At 36.5% G+C, this 16,434-nt stretch overlaps 1 long non-coding RNA gene and 1 pseudogene across 1 annotated transcript; one reads left to right on the forward strand and one right to left on the reverse strand.

The window, feature by feature from the left end:
• LOC114278659 (organic cation/carnitine transporter 4-like) overlaps window positions 1–16,434 on the reverse strand; it is a 60,008-nt pseudogene that overhangs the window by 35,205 nt on the left and 8,369 nt on the right.
• On the forward strand, window positions 614–10,705 carry LOC145795493 (uncharacterized). The gene is made up of 2 exons (XR_014336524.1): window positions 614–1,033; window positions 10,520–10,705. It is a non-coding gene; the product is annotated as an uncharacterized LOC145795493 (long non-coding RNA).

Below are 16,434 nucleotides of genomic sequence, written 5' to 3' on the forward strand. Positions count from 1 at the left end.
TCATTTTAATAATATGCATTTGTTAATTTGTTGAGTACTCATCAAAATCAAATATGTATTAGATTATATTTTGACTAAACAATCCAAGTGGAGATGACCATTTTTTCTTATGGAAAATATTATTAAAAAAATTATTAATTAATGAATCATATGTAAATAAAATTTTAATATTTGAAACATAATTCATTTTAATAATCAGCAAGTGTTAATTTGGATTGTTTTGAAAAATAAGTTAAAAGTTAATTTTTTGATTTTTTTTTAAAAAAATATGTAAAAAAAATAGGGAGGTGATACAATTAGCTAACATGTTTAGAACTCATAAATTCATTTCAGTTGGACATGGGGATCTTTTGTAAAATTTACTTTTACATTGTATTTAATGCATTGTTAATCACATAATCATATCCTGAGATTTTCGTGTATCAGCAATGCTAGGTATCATAAAAAGTTTTTCATGAAAATGGTCATGAAAGATTTGTGACCTTTGGATTACACTTATAATAAAACACCACACATTAATCAATGTAATCTAAGAATCACAAATTTTTCATGATCCTTTTCATAATAAAATTTTCATGATCTCTAATATTTCTGTTTCGTGTATTGAATATAAACATATATGAAGTTTGGATATGAAGAATCCTTCATCTATCAGATAAACTCTAAAATGAATGTTTGGTAAAAAAATTTATTTTATTTAGATCATTTCAAAATGTAATAGAATATAAAAATGAAAAAAGTGATTGTTGTACCTTCCAATTTTTCTCCAAAGCATCTGGATATTCTGTTTTAGTGCATCTAACATAGTTGAAATGGCCAATTCACCGTCTTTGAAGATTGCTGGACAAGCTATTCATCAATTTGTGCTTCTCCAGCAAGCTCTTCATCAAATCGTGCCACCCGTGACACTGCAGATTAGGCGGTGGCTTTTCACCGAGGCTTGTTCCACAAGTTCTGAGATATTAAGAGGTGTGAATTGTTGTTTACTACGTTGCTTCAAATTACCTTGAGTTTTGTCAAACAAACATAAGAGGTATGCTCTTCTTTCATTTCCATTTTCCAGTTGCTGTTAAATCCAATTCATTTTTCCATTATCCTACGTAATGATTCTTAATCTTACTTCCATTCAATTCAAATTTTCTTTTAATCAATTATTTTGTGTGTGTTGATGTTGCTATTGTTGTTGTTGGTACTATATTTGTTGCTGTTGTTTGGTCTATGCTTTTGTTGTTCTTCTTCTTTAAATTAAGGCTTTGTTTGACATGTGTTATAATAGCATATTTATCACATTATCTTATTTAGGTCACAATCATATTTTTTAAGTCACGTCACTTTTCTACTGCATCACTTCAAACCCAACCTATATATCCCATTTTTTTTTTAAAAAAGTCAAAATGTATACTAATCTAAACCTTCCCAAACAACCCCCAACTGTTCACGACTTTGTGATTTTGCATGATGTTCTTTTTGACATCTGTTAAAATTTGTGGCACCAAGTGTTTGATCATATGCTCAAATGAGAATTCACCAGAAAAATTTGTTCCCATTAGAAACTTTGTGACTAATAGTTGCTATTCCCTTTTGTGTGATGATATTTGGTTTCTTTTCAAGTATTACAAATGTATTTTAGAGTATGAATTGTTGTTATTTGGTTTCTTTCCAAGTATTACAAATGTATTTCAGAGTACAAATTGTTGTAGTTGAGATTATGGATTGTGATATGAATAATGCCTCGCGTTCTTTCTCTGTGTTATCCTATTTTCAGCTTTCTAATATTTTTGTTTGCATACAATCTTGAGAATGCCTTATCCTAATTGTCAATCTATCATGTGGTCTTGCTTAGAGTTTCAGTTTGTTATCTGAGCCAATAAGGAATTTTCTTGTCCATTGATCATCCAGATGCTTTTTCCCAAAGAAATTGTTGTTGGTGCATTATCTATGATATTCCTTCAAATGATATAAAGCAACCTTCTTTCCCAAGTGCTGGACAGTCTTGGTAAAATAATCTTACATAATGATGATGATAGGGATTGAATAAAAAAACCAAATATCCAGAAATTAAATAAATTACAACAACAATATAATTTAGTTTGCTTCTAAAAATAAAAAACAAAAAATTTTAAGGAGCTGAACTTAATTATCCTAAAAAAAACATTGATTACTTAGGGAACCGCTGAAATCAGTTTCACAATAAATCCATGAATGATGACATATGCACCAAAACACAAACTAAAGTGAATACATGATCTTTGCTATCCATCCCAAAAAATTCTGTAAAAAAAAAAATCATAACTTTCTATCCAATTGAACGAAACAAACCTATTGAAGTGTAAATCAGGGCATATCTATTTTTAGTTAGGCCACTTGAGAAACCATATGAAGAAATCAACTCAACAAAGCCTTTTCACTTGAAACAAGGCATGACCATATCTTGTAGTTGAAAATATGTTTACTGAATTAAGCAGTTTTGAGAAGTATCCATCAAAGGTTTCATTATTGGTAATGGCTCATTTGGTTTATTAGATTATTTTGACAGATTTGATCAACTTCTTTGAATTACCCTAAACAAGTCTGCGTATTTATTGTCGTTGTTTTACAACAAAATTATTGCTCAACTTCAAAGTCATCTCTTTTTGATAGTATAGATGATAAGGAAGTGGTTGCCACTTACTAATCAGAGAAAACAAGCAATCAAAAAAAGAAAAAGAAAAACAGAAACAGAAACATGTATTAAAAATTAACAAGCATAAAGATCACACACAGAAAATGAGATCTACGAAGACGATTATGTAACATAATCACAAGAAAAAGAAAAGAATACAACAACACAATACCAAACAAGCACTGTATGAAATAGTTGACGAAAAATTTTCTTTTTTATTTGGGTGGCAGATTATGCTTATCTATCATACAGTCCTTGATTAAATAGTTGAATCAATCAAAAGCTTCTCGCCATCCCCAACTCTGTCCCTTTCTCCCTCTCTCCCTTTCTCTAAGAAGAATAAGAAGCAACTTTCATTCTACATTTATTCTTGCTTTCTCTATCTGCATTTATTCTCTCCCTCTCTCTCTCTCTCTCTCTCTCTCTCTCTCTCTCTTTAAAAGGAAGAGAAAAACATCGTTAGTTAGTTGTCTGTAACTTTTAGGTGTTAACATGATGTGGTTTTGTCAGTCTTCCCAGTTCTCCTATTTCCTCTATAGAGGAGATGAGATGAGTCCATTGTGTCCTTTGAAAACATTTGAATATTTGTATAAATGTTCTTATCTTTGTTTGAGATTATGACATATCATGTGAGAAGATATTGTATATATGGCAAGACTGTATATAAGGCATGGTTATGTATATTAGGAATTAGGCGTACGTATTTCCTTTTTCGTCATTCCTTGTTCAGCCATAGATTTAGGGCTATATAAACTGATGAATACTTTGTAAACATTGATAGTTAAATATATAAGTTTATTCAGAATCTTACATGGTATTAGAGTTGCCTTTGAGCCAAAGCCCTGCCTCTGAATCGACTTCTTCTTCTCTTTTTTTTTTTTTTTTTGTCTGTCTGGTTCGACTAAACCCTAGGACCAAAGCACCATTTTGTGGCTTCCATCTCTGCCGTTCATGGTTGTCCCTTGATCGCGACACTCAGCCTAGGTCGCAACACCAGCCACCTCTGCTTCATGACTCATCTAAGTTTGACTCTGCTTCTGCTTCTGTTTCGTGCCCTCTGGTTCTCTGACTCATCTGTTCGTTGGTTCTCCTTTGGACTTCGGCTTCGGTTTCAGTCTCTCTCTTTCTGGCTCTGCTTTGGTCATATTTGACCATCTTATATCAGCCTATTTGATTTATTATAGTTTGACCCCTCAATTTTTTCTTTGATTTTTACACTTAAACCTCTTAACTTTCTAGTTATTATGATGTCTCTGGCTTTTAATGAGTGTGCCTTCTGCCATCAAAGGGGTCATTGGAAGTATCATTGTCCCAAGAAGGGATATTTGTCTACTTCGCCTATAACTGCTCTGTCTTTTCAACAGCCTCAGACCCAGTTTCGAGTATTTTTCGACCTCCTGTTGCTTCTACTATATCTGCTCCAGCTCCTGATCCTGACTTGGCTTCCTTGATTGCTCAAATAAGTCAGCTTCAACATATGTTGTCTACTTCCTAGCCATCTCTGTCTGCCTTCATTGTTTCCTCTCTTCATTCAGATTTGCTTGGGTCTTCTTCAAGTATTTCTTCGCCTGTCTGGATTTTGATTCTGGTGCCTCTCATCATATGACTTCTCATCTCTCTTTACTTCAAAATTGTACTCCTCCTCCCTTTTCTATTATTATCAATGCTGCTAATGGGTCTGGTATGTCTGTTATATCTGTCCTACCGTCTGCTATGTTTGTTGTCTCTATTCTATCTGCCCTTTATGTTCCTCAATTATATGTCAGTTTATTATCTATCAGTTAGCTTGATGCCTTTGATTTTGATGTTATCTTTTCTTCTTCTTATTGTTCTGTACAGGATCGGACGTCTAAGCGGCAGATTGAGACCGGTCGTAGAATTGAAGAACTCTATGTGGTGGAGAGCTTGCATCTGCCTATGGAAACCTCTCTGACTGTCTTTTCCTCTTTTCAATTAGATTCTCTGTCTAGTCATTTCTACTTGTGGCATTCTAGATTAAGGCATTTGTCGGTTGATCGCTTATGGTCTTTAGCTCAGTCTGGTATATTGAGTAAAGTTTCTTCTAGTGAACTTGCTAAATGTCGGGGGTGTAAACTTGCCAAAATGACAGCCTTACCTTTTCGTAAAAGTACTTATATTACTGATACACCATTTTCTTTAGTTCATACTGATGTTTAGGGCCCTTCTCTTGTTCTCACCAAATGGGGTTCTGCATACTATGTGTTTTTTGTTGATGACTGCACTCGTTATACTTGGGTTTATTTTATGGCTCATAAGTTCGATTTCTATTAGATATACCGTACCTTTCAGTCTATGATTACTACTCAGTTTGGGTCTATAATTAAAGTGTTACGGTCAGACTTGGATGGTGAATATTTTAAAAATGAGTTTTGTGAGTATTTGGCCAATTTGGGTACCATTTACCAAACTTCCTGTATAGATTCAACTGTCCAAAATGGTCGAGCTGAGCGTAAACACTGTCATGTCCTTAAGACAGTTAGGTCTCTTTTTCTCTCTGTCTCAGTTCTGACTCCATTTTGGGGAGAGGTAGTTCTTATAACTGCTTTTTTTTCTCAACCGCATGCCTACTTCTCTTCTTTCTGGTTGGTCTCCTTATGAGGCTTTGTTCTACCAAATTCCTAACTACTCTCTCTTTCGTGTGTTTGGGCCTGCCTGTTTTCTCCTTCTTCCCCGCAAAGATAGGACCAAACTTAGTGCTCGGTCTGTCCTCTGTGTCTTTTTGGGTTATAGTCCTACTGAGAAAGACTATCGATGTTATGACTCTATTTCCCATCGTCTTTATGTCTCCCGTCATGTTTCTTTTCTCGAACACCTACCTCACATTCAGTTTCCTCCTCTTACTGCCCCAGTTTCCAAAGAGGATTTGATTCATATTGATCCGTTTCCTTCTGAGATCCCATTTGATGAGTACATCTCCACAGTTCCTCCTGAGCTTGTTCCATCTTCTTCTTCTGCTTCATCTTTGGCTGCTTCTTCTCCTTCGGTTTCTTCTTCCCCTCCGTTGTTGGTCTATTTTCGTCGCCAGGTTCCTCTACCACTAGATGTCTCTACTCCTGTTGCTGCTCTTTCTGCTTCTGACGACTCTGATCCTACTGATCACCAATGTCCTACACGTCAGCGTCATTTTCCAAACAGGTTGGGTTGGTCTAATACATGTTTTTTTGCTTTCTATCATACTTTTTTGTCTGTTATTCATTATTTTTCAAAACCTCAGTCTTACACAGAGGCTTGTCAGGATTCTAATTGGGTTCAAGCTATGGAGGATAAGCTATTTGCCTTGTAGAAGACTAACACTTGGGAGTTGGTTCCTTTGCCCGTTGGCAAGAATCTGGTTGGTTGCAAATGGATGTATAAAGTCAAGACTCATTTTGATAGTTCTCTCGAGCGATATAAAGCTTGCCTGGTTGCAAAGGGTTTCTCGCAGGAGTATGGTATTGATTATGAGGAGACATTTACCCGTGTTGCTAAGATGACTACTGTCCGTACCTTGATTTCTGTTGCTGCTGCTCGACATTGGCCTCTTTATCAGATGAACATTAAGAATGCTTTTCTTAACGGTTATCTCACTGAGGAGGTCTACATGCGTCCTTCCCCTGGCCTTCTCCACTCTTCTGGGCAGGTTTGTCATCTTCGACATGCTTTGTATGGTTTGAAGCAATCTCTTTGTGCTTAATATGATCGCTTTCAGATTGCTGTTACTGAGCTTGGGTTTCATCCTTCTGCTTCCGACTCTGCTTTGTTTTTGAAACATACGTCGGCTGGTTTTGTTGCTCTCTTACTCTATGTAGATGATATGATCATCACTGGCTCTGACTCTTCTGCTATCTCTAAGGTCAAACAACATCTCTTTCATACCTTCGAAATGAAGGATTTGGGTTCATTGCAGTATTTTCTTAGTATTTAGGTTGCTTCTTCTCCAAAGGGCTATTTCATGTCTTAGGCAAAATATGCTAATGAGGTTATTCACCGTGCCGATCTCACTGATACTAAGATTTCTGATACACCTATTGAACTTAATGTCAAGCTCAACTCTACTGATGGTGTCCCTTTGGATGATCCCACTATCTATCGCGAGCTTGTGATTTGTTTAGTTTATTTGATTGTTACTTGCCCTAATCTTGCTTATGCTGTGCATGTGGTTAGTCAGTTCGTTTCTGCTCTTCGCTTTACCCATTGGGCTGCTTTGTTGGCATTCTTCGCTATCTCCGGGGTACCATCGTTTAGGGTTTACTATTGTCCTCTATTTCCTTTTTAGACTTGGTGACCTATGCTGATTCTGATTGAGCTGGTGATGTTAATGATCGCAAGTCTACCTCTGGTTTCTGTATGTTTCTTGGCGATTCCTTGATCTCTTGGAAAAGTAAGAAACAAACTATTGTTGCTCGCTCTACTACCGAAGTTGAGTACCGTGTTATGGCTCATGCTACTTCTGAACTTGTTTGGCTTCGTTGTCTTTTCTTTGATTTGTGTGTCCCTTAGTCTTCTCTGACTTCTCTTTATTGTGATAACCGCAGTGCTATTCAGATTGCCCACAATACTGTCTTCCATGAACGGACGAAACACATTAAGATTAATTGTCACTTTGTCCGACAACATCTGCAGTCTCTCTCTCGCTTCCTTTTGTCTCTTTGGCTTTGCAACTTGCGGATTTCTTCACCAAGACTCACAATACCGCTCAGTTTCAGTTTCTTCTTAGCAAACTCTCAGTATTTTCTGCTGAAACATCTTGAGTTTGAGCAGGGGTGTAAGAATATATTGTATATATGGCAAGATTGTATATATGGCATAGTTATGTATATTAGGAATTAGGCGTTAATTAGGCATATGTATTTCCTTTTTCGTCATTCCTTGTTCAGCCATAAATTTAGGGCTATATAAACTAATGAATACTTTGTAAACATTGATAGTTGAATATATAAGTTTATTCAAAATCTTACAATCAAACATTTCAGAGACTTGACATCATTCCAAATATTACACCTTTGAGTTTCCATGTCACTCTCAAAGCAATTTTGTTTGCGTCTGCATAGCTAGTTGAAATTCTTACTTTTAGATATTATACGAAACATAGGAAACTTACTACCACCAATCCAAAAATAAAAAAAAATAAAAAAAAAGAAGAAAGAAAGAAAGAAAGAAAGAGAAAAATAGAGGAATTTAGGAGATCTCTAAAACGCTTTCGTTTTGGCAGTGAACTCATATGATAGTTTTATGCCCCATTCACCTTCATTTTTTTTTTTTTTTTTAAATCACTTTTTTTTTTTTTTTTTTTTTGTGACCCTTCTCTAAGCTCTCTTTGCTTCTGAAATTTTGGACAATAAAAAAAACGATGCTATCATACCTTACCTAGTGAAAGGTTTTTCAATTCTAGCTTGAGTTTGTAGTTTATTTTATTTACCTCACAATCATGTTGGCAAGTCACACATCTTGGTGTACATAAAAATTTTTAATAAATTAGAAACATGGTTAGTTTGAGCTGCCTTTTTTATGTTCTTAAATCATCACTCTAGATTGCCCATTTTCATATTTAGAGTTAAGAACTAAAGAACAAAGATGAGTCATTTTCCTTTTGTCCAAGATTTTTTTGTTACTCATTTCTTAATCTTCAGGCTGCATAGTTTTGTCATTCATGTTAAGTATTCCATTAGTATTCCTCATTTCCTTTTGACTGGGTCGGAGACAGTTTTCTATTAATCTTCTATTCATATGCTGTTTTTTTAAACTCACTGCTAGATCTTGTAAGACGGACGATATTTGCCTATATGATTTGTTACAAGATAATTAATTACAATATTCTTGTCCTATTTTGCAACAACAATCCCTAAACTTCATAAAGAAGAGTGTGTGCATGTCTGCGTCCTTGTGTATATTGGCTAATCCATTCACGAGCGAATATTACTTTGCCACTTTTACGGATGACACTTGTAATCTTCAAGGGTTTATGTGATTCAAATGATTCTACTGACTTTACATCCATCCAGTATCTGCTCATTGAAGTTGCTTCTTCTATATATATATATATATATATCTTTTGGAATTCCATTTGTATCTTTTGGGATTAGGAGTAATCTTCGTTCTACGCACTACTAGAAAAAACACTTTCCGTGACGAACATGTTTGGTCGCGAAAAGTACCATATTTGGTCGCTAAAACCTTTTTGCGACCAAAATATGTTGGTCGCGAGTTGGTCGCTAAAGCCTCGTCACAGATAGTTTTCTGCGACCAAAAAAGCCTTTGGTCGCTAAAAGTGACCATTCGCGACCAACTTTTTTGGTCGCGAAAAGTCCAATTCATATTAGCCAAAAGTAAACTTTTAGCGACCAAAGATAAGTTGGTCGCCAAAAGTCAGCGCCTTGACCCAAAAAAAAATAATTCTTTTGTGCTCCCTGGGACTTGAACTCCTGACCAAGGAGTCACCATGCACACAATCCACTCAGCCACTCTGCCAATAACATACTTCTTGTTCATATTTGACAAAAAAATATATATAACCCATAAACATTGGGTTATATATTATTTTATAAAACTTTTAATGCCTAAATAGAAAAATAGCATGTAATTACTGTAGTATCATTTTTTTTAAAATTTATCCCGCCATAACTTTCCGCGACCAACTTTTTTTTTTGGTCGCCAAAGAGTAATCTTCCGCGACAAAAAAAGCCTCTGGTAGCCAATAGTAGACTTTTCGCGACCAACTTTTTTTTTTTGTCGCCAAAAGGTGATCTTCCGCGACTAAAAAAGCCTTTGGTCGCCAATAGCATACTTTCCGCGACCAACTTTTTTTTTTAGTCGCCAAAGGGTAATTTTCCGCGACCAAAAAATCCTTTGGTCGCCAATAGTATACTTTCCGCGACCAACTTTTTTTTTTGGTCGCCAAAGGGTATACTTTCCGTGACCAACTTTTTTTTTTGGTCGCCAAAAGGTGATCTTCCGCGACCAAAAAAGCCTTTGGTCGCCAATAGTATACTTTCCGCGACCAATTTTTTTTTTTTGGTCGCCCAAAGGTGATTTTTCGCAACCAAAAAATTGTGGTTGCCAAAAGTTAAATTTTAGTTGCAGAAAGTGGACTATTTGCGACCAAAAAAAATAGGTGGTCGCCAAAAGTGTTTTTTCTTGTAGTGACGTGATGCTAACTATGAAGGATTTTTTCTAATTTACCAAACAAATCAAGGATTGTGATTTGGGAATTTTTTACCTGAGACTACAAGTAGCTTTTAGGAGGTGTTAAGATTTAATCTTGAATAGTACAACTTGGTAAAGAGGATGACCTTTGCAATTGCTGAATAATTATGTTGTTGATAGTCCTCTGTTTATATATATATATATATATATATCATTTTCTCATCTTAACCAAATGTATACTGATGTTTGTGGCGATGGTGGTAGTTCTTAATTGGGTAAATTACACTTACCTATCATAAAGTTTGGTGAAAATACAATAAGCCTCCCAAGTTTTACATAATTACATTAGATTTGTTTAATGTTTTAATTTATATAACACTTGATCTCTTTTTTATTTATTCATCAGTAATCATTAGTCAATATGTATGGAAAATTGATGTCATCTCTTTTGCATTGATTTTAGTTCCTTAAGCTTTTACTATACGGGAGAAGTCCCTGTAATTATACTAAAATTGTGGGATTGTTGTATTTTCTCCGAACCTAATGGTAGGTAACCATTATTTGCCTTCCTTAATTTTATTTCTATTCCCTATAAAATAAACAAGAACATGGAATTTAGCTTGGAGATGATTGAACCACTCTTTTTGTTTGCTTTAATGAACATTTTTTTTTTTAGATGTCAAATTTTGATCTTTTTGGGTTGCTCTTTTGTAGGAGTCAGCTTTGATTCTCACATTGGTCGTACAATTGTGTGTGAACACCCTCCTCCCTCATAACCACAATGCAATTGTCCTACTGACTAAATCTCCTCTTTGTATATTTCTATTGTGGCTTTAGAGACTGACTTCAGAAGTCATTTCGGGCAAATACATACTTCGAAAGTTATTTTCTTCACATAAACTCTGTTTTTTTTTTTTTTTTTTTGCGCATATTTAGGCCATGTTTGGTAGCACTTATATGGCGTATTTGATGTAGCTTATGAGTCTCTTTTGAAAATTTTGGAAATTCGTATCAGACTATTTGGTGCAGCTTGTGCTTATAATTTACGAGGTAGGAATGAATAACTTAAATAAACTGGAAAAATAAAACACTATCGTTTGGTAACACTTACGTTTTCAGTTTTCTGTTTATATTTATAAAAATTTTAAAAACTCAAATAAAAACTTGTTTGGTAAAATTTTTGATTTATAAATCAGTGGTCTCAGTTTATAAATTTGGCCAAAAAATGAAAACACAAAAAATGTATTTCCATTTTGAGTTTTCAGTTTTTTTTTTACCACCCAACACTAGCCACCACCCGCCACCATTTTCCACCACCATCTTCCGCCACCACCCCCCACCCCCCACCACCACCACTCACCACCCACCTGCCACAACCACCCACCATCCGCCGCCGCCGCCGTCGCCACCACCACCACCACCCACCATCCGCCCACCACCCACCACCTACCTACCACCTACTCGCCGCCGCCACCACCACCACCACTACCTACTTGCCATCCACCCGCCACTACCACCCGCTACCTACTTGCCACCACCACTCACCACCCACCAGCCACCCACTCGCCGCCACCACCACCCGCCGCCACCACCACCACCATCCACCACCCACTCGCTACCACCTACCACCCGCCACCGTCACCCACCACCACCACCACCACCACCCGTCACGTACCCGCCACGACCCATCACCACCACCACCCGCTACCTACCCACTACCCGCCACGACGACGACCACCACCACCACCACCCACACGCTACCACCCACCACCTGCCACCGTCACCCACTCACCCACCCACCATCACCACCCACCCATCACCACTCACCACCACCCGCCATCCGCCACTCACCCGCCACCACCAGCACTCACTCGCTACCACCCGCCACTGTCACCCACTCACCCGCCACCCGCTACCACCACCACCCATTCGCTACCACCCGCCACCGTCACCTACCCACCCACTACCACCACCCGTCACCTACTCGCCGCCACCACCACCACCCGCCATCCGCCACCCACCTGCCACCACCACTCACCACTCGCCACCGCCACCGCCACCCACCACCCGTCACCGTCACCCACCTACCCACCCACCCACCACCAGCTACCCACCACCCACTGTCACCACTTTCCACCACCGTCTTCCGCCACCACTTGCCACCACTTACCATTTCTCACTATTTTTTATATTTTTAAATTTTTTTAAAATATTTTGTCAATTACCAAACACGTTTGTAGTTTATGTTTTTCTAAAAATAAACAAAAATCAGTTTATAAAATTTTTATAAATATAAATTGAAAACGTAAACGTTACCAAACACACCCTGAAATGTGGGTGTTTCTAAGGTTTGTTTTATGATTATTAGTTTTGAGCTTGCACCAATGAGGGCCCATAAATCAACTTATATAGCTTATTTATTTGAAAAAAGTTATCCACAAAAAAAAAAAAAAAAAAAATCTCAAAAAACATATGAAACACCATTATATTATATGAAAATGAAGACAAAACAATTGAAACAAATTGTATAACTCCAGCGCAACTAGTTATCATTAAAAAATGGAAACATATTTGTGAATGACTGCATGAGATTGTTGAGTAGATATTTTTAGTAGTCTCTATCCTTTTTTTTGTCTGGGTAAATTACAAATACACCCTATAAGATTTGATTAAAATACGAATCACCCCATGTGATTCTGGAAATTACATTCTACCTTCTGAAATTTCTAATTTCAGAACAAATCGCTCATTCACTACAAGAATCTGCACTTTTAGCGACCACTTTTCGCGACCAATATAAAAGTTGGTAGCTAAAAGTTACCTTTTCGCGACCAAATATTAATTAGTCGCGAATGATCATTATTTTTGTCTACCAAATATGAGTTGGTCGCAGAAGGTCATATTTTGGCGACCAAAAAATGAGTTGGTCGCAGAAAGTGGTATGCTTTTGGCGACCAACTACAAATTTGGTCGCGGAAGGTCACATTTTGGCGACCAAAAAATAAGTTGGTCGCAGAAGATCAAAAATAAGTTGGTTGTGGAATTGGCGACCAAAATTTTAGTCGTCAAAAACTTACTTTCCCCAACCAAAAATATTTTAGTTGCCATATATTGAGTTTTGGCTACTAAAACATTTTAGTCGCCGAATGGAAAATAAAAATTTATTTTTTTTCTTTAGTGACCAAAAATTTGGTCGCCAAAAACTTATTTTCAGCAACTAAAAAAAAATTAGTCGCCAAATTAGTCTTTTAGCGACTAAATTTTAGTCGCCATTGATTGAGATTTGGTGACTAAAAAAATTTGTCGGCAAAAGTACCTTTTCTGCAACTAATCTGATCTTTTGGTCGCCAAAGATTTGGGAGGGAAATTTGAAACGTGTAAAACAAAATATTACTGCCCAATTTGAATTTTAGGTGTAAGTTCATTATATATATTTTTTTATTTATCTGTATCTCAGCTCAGATACATACACCAAGCGCCGAACAAATAAAAAAATTCGCTTGCTCTCCCTCTCCCTCTCTCACCGTTGCTCACAATGTATTCTCTGTTTCTCTCTTTGCTCTCTGTCTATTTCTCTTTCTCTTTGACATTCACATAAGCACAAACCCTAGGCCACCATTCAAAATCACCACCACCAAAAATGTCTCACGCCATGGTCGTGTCGCTTTGTTTCCCCACTGTGAGGTCAACGGCGAACTGGCCAAAGCAGAGAGCAAACACGAAGAAGGGGCAAACATGAAACGAAACAGGAGCAGCGGCAAAGTAGCAATGGGTTTGGCGGAGAGAGGAAGGATGTTCGGTGGTAGTGTGTGGAGCCGCCTACACTCTACCATTGCTAATCCTCTCAATCTCAGACCTCTTGCATCAGATAAGCTCTCTCTCTCTCTCTCTCTCTCTCGTTTCCCCAATTTCAAACCCTAACTATAATTTTCAATTTCTCAAATCTTTGCCCCTTCATTGTCCAACCTCACCATCTCGTTTTTCAAAAAACATTTCAATTTTTAAGTGGTATTGGTGGCATGGTGTTCTTATTCTCTCTCTCTCTCTCTCTCTATATATATATATATATAGTGTGTGTGTGTGTGTGTGCGCGCGCTTGTGTGTTTAGTCTATCCTTACCAGGTACATATATAGTGTGTGCTTGTGTGTTTGGCCTCTCCTTACCAGGTATTGATGAACTCTACATCTATATATATATATATATACACACCTGTGTTTGCTAATGGACTCTTCAGAAGTCACAGAAGTCATATCGTGAGTATATTCCTTCTCCACTGTGAACAACCACCATCAGCCCTCTTTTCCCTTTTACCCCTGTTTCTCCCCCCTCCCTTTCTCTATATATATACTATATAATTGTTATATAAATTTGGCTATGGTGAGAGTATGTGGATGACCTGTTCGATGAAATTCCAAAATGGGTTTTGAATTAGAGAAATCATGATAGTCTGTTGGATGAACTGGGTTTGGACTGATTGTCTTTTGATTATATTAATAGATGTTGGAAATAAGAAGAAAACAAGGAATGTTACTCTATATAAGCGGTATGAATTTATTGCTTTATAGTTCTGTTTAGCTTGGAGTGGACAAGTTAGGTGGATGTAAATTATTCTTATATTGTTGGTAATTTTTTGGGTTTTCTTTGAGCTTCTATTAGTTATTAGAAAAAGAGTAAGAGACATGTTCACCAGCCAATGTTCTAACAACACTTAACATGGGAAAATGTGTTCTACACATTTGATTAGGGTTATTTGATTTGATTAGGATTATTTTGTTATTTTTATTTTTACGACAAATCTGGTCTGATGGCTAGGCACCACCAGATGTTCTAAAAATATTAGACTTGAATAATAGTCCTAGCCAAATCTAATTTAAAATAAAAAAAATAAAAATATAATATTTCTAAAAATCCACTTGCCTCAAATAGGAAGGTAAATGCTTTTGATATGCAGCTAAGAAGCACGGACACTTATAAGAAAGTGTCGTGTCCTTGTCTGTCTTATTATTATTTAAATTTTTTCATATTGGATGCATTTTTTAAACTTAGAAGATATATGCGTCCATCATTTAGACACACATGGCAAGTTTAAAGAAAATAACTTTGGAGCTAATGATTAAAGAAAGTAACTTTGGCTGTTCAACAAGGTTTCATTACTGAGCTGAAAGTGTTTCCATGCCTTTTATTGTTCATAATCTGTTACAAATCTTTATATTCTTCTGATTGTGTCATTTGGTCCAAAGTTATACACAATATATCCCATTACCGATCAGTGATCTTGATTCCTGGTTGAAGACACCGTCGATATATGTTTTTGACTGCTCTGCTGCAGGAATGATTGTCAATGCCTTCGTAGAGGTATTCAATTCTATGTAGGGTGAATTCATAATAAGCATTTGATTTTGCCATGATATAAGAATTATTATTGTGTTTCTCCAGCTATAGCTTCAGGATTGAAGTGCTTCTACTTCTTCTAAATCTTCCCCAAGGGATTGCATTCTGCTTGCAGCCTGTGAAGCATATGAGACTCTTCCTCAGAGTGCAGAATTTCCTGCTGATGTGTTTACGTCATGCCTCACCACTCCCATCAAGATGGCACACTACAACATTTTCTTAGTTTAGTGACATTTGAAAGTGCCATAAAACTATTCTTCTAATGACATTTTTTGGTCTTGTGACATTTTGAACAAGTGTCACTTCTATCGGTGCCACGGTAGATACGAGTGCCACGGTAGATACTTGCAAGTGCCACTGCACCATTATGGCTGAAAACTTTCAATGACATTTTAATGTCATGGTAGATATTATTTGTGGCACTATCAAGCGCTATTAAAAAAAGAGTTAGTGACACTTGTAAGTGTCATTACACCATCAAGACTAAAACCTTTCAGTGACACTTTAATGTCATGGTAGGCACTATTCGTGACGCTATCAAGTGCCATTCATGACAATAATTCGTTGTAGAACAATTTGATCCGCTCTGGTGAAGACTCGAACTGCCAACCTTCCGCACCATAAACCTTATACACCACACTCTTCCCACTACACCTCTATAGCACCACATGATTATATATGCAACATATATTATTTATATAGTACATACATCCATATTAATATAAAAGTATATGTATAAACATAATTATTTTATTGAACATAATTTATGTAAAATAAACTATTTACTACCAAAATAAAAAAAAAGACCACTTTTGGCGACTAAAAAACTTATATACTTTTGGCTACTAATTGTTTTTTAGTTGCTAAAAAACTTAACTTTTGTCGACCAAAATCAGATTTGGCCGCCGAAGATGCACTTTCAGCTACCAAAATTTTGGTCACCAAAAAATTTTATTCCCACCTTAGGATTTTAGTTCTCCCACGCTAAAAATGACCACTTTCGGCGACTAAATTTATTTTTTAGTCGTCAATTGTAGACTTTTGGCTACTAAAATTTTTTTTGGCACCAAAAAGCTTTACTTTTGGCTACTAAAATTTTTTTAGTCAATAAAACCCATATAATCAGCGACCAAACTCATTTTTAGTCGCCAATTGTAGACTTTTGGCTATTAAATTTTTTCAGTCGCCAAAAAATTTACTTTGGGCTACTAAAAATTTTTTAGTCACTAAAACCCAT

Source organism: Camellia sinensis, chromosome 7 (genome assembly GCF_055761805.1).
Source record: "Camellia sinensis isolate YWXY chromosome 7, ASM5576180v1, whole genome shotgun sequence".
Classification (NCBI taxonomy): domain Eukaryota; kingdom Viridiplantae; phylum Streptophyta; class Magnoliopsida; order Ericales; family Theaceae; genus Camellia; species Camellia sinensis.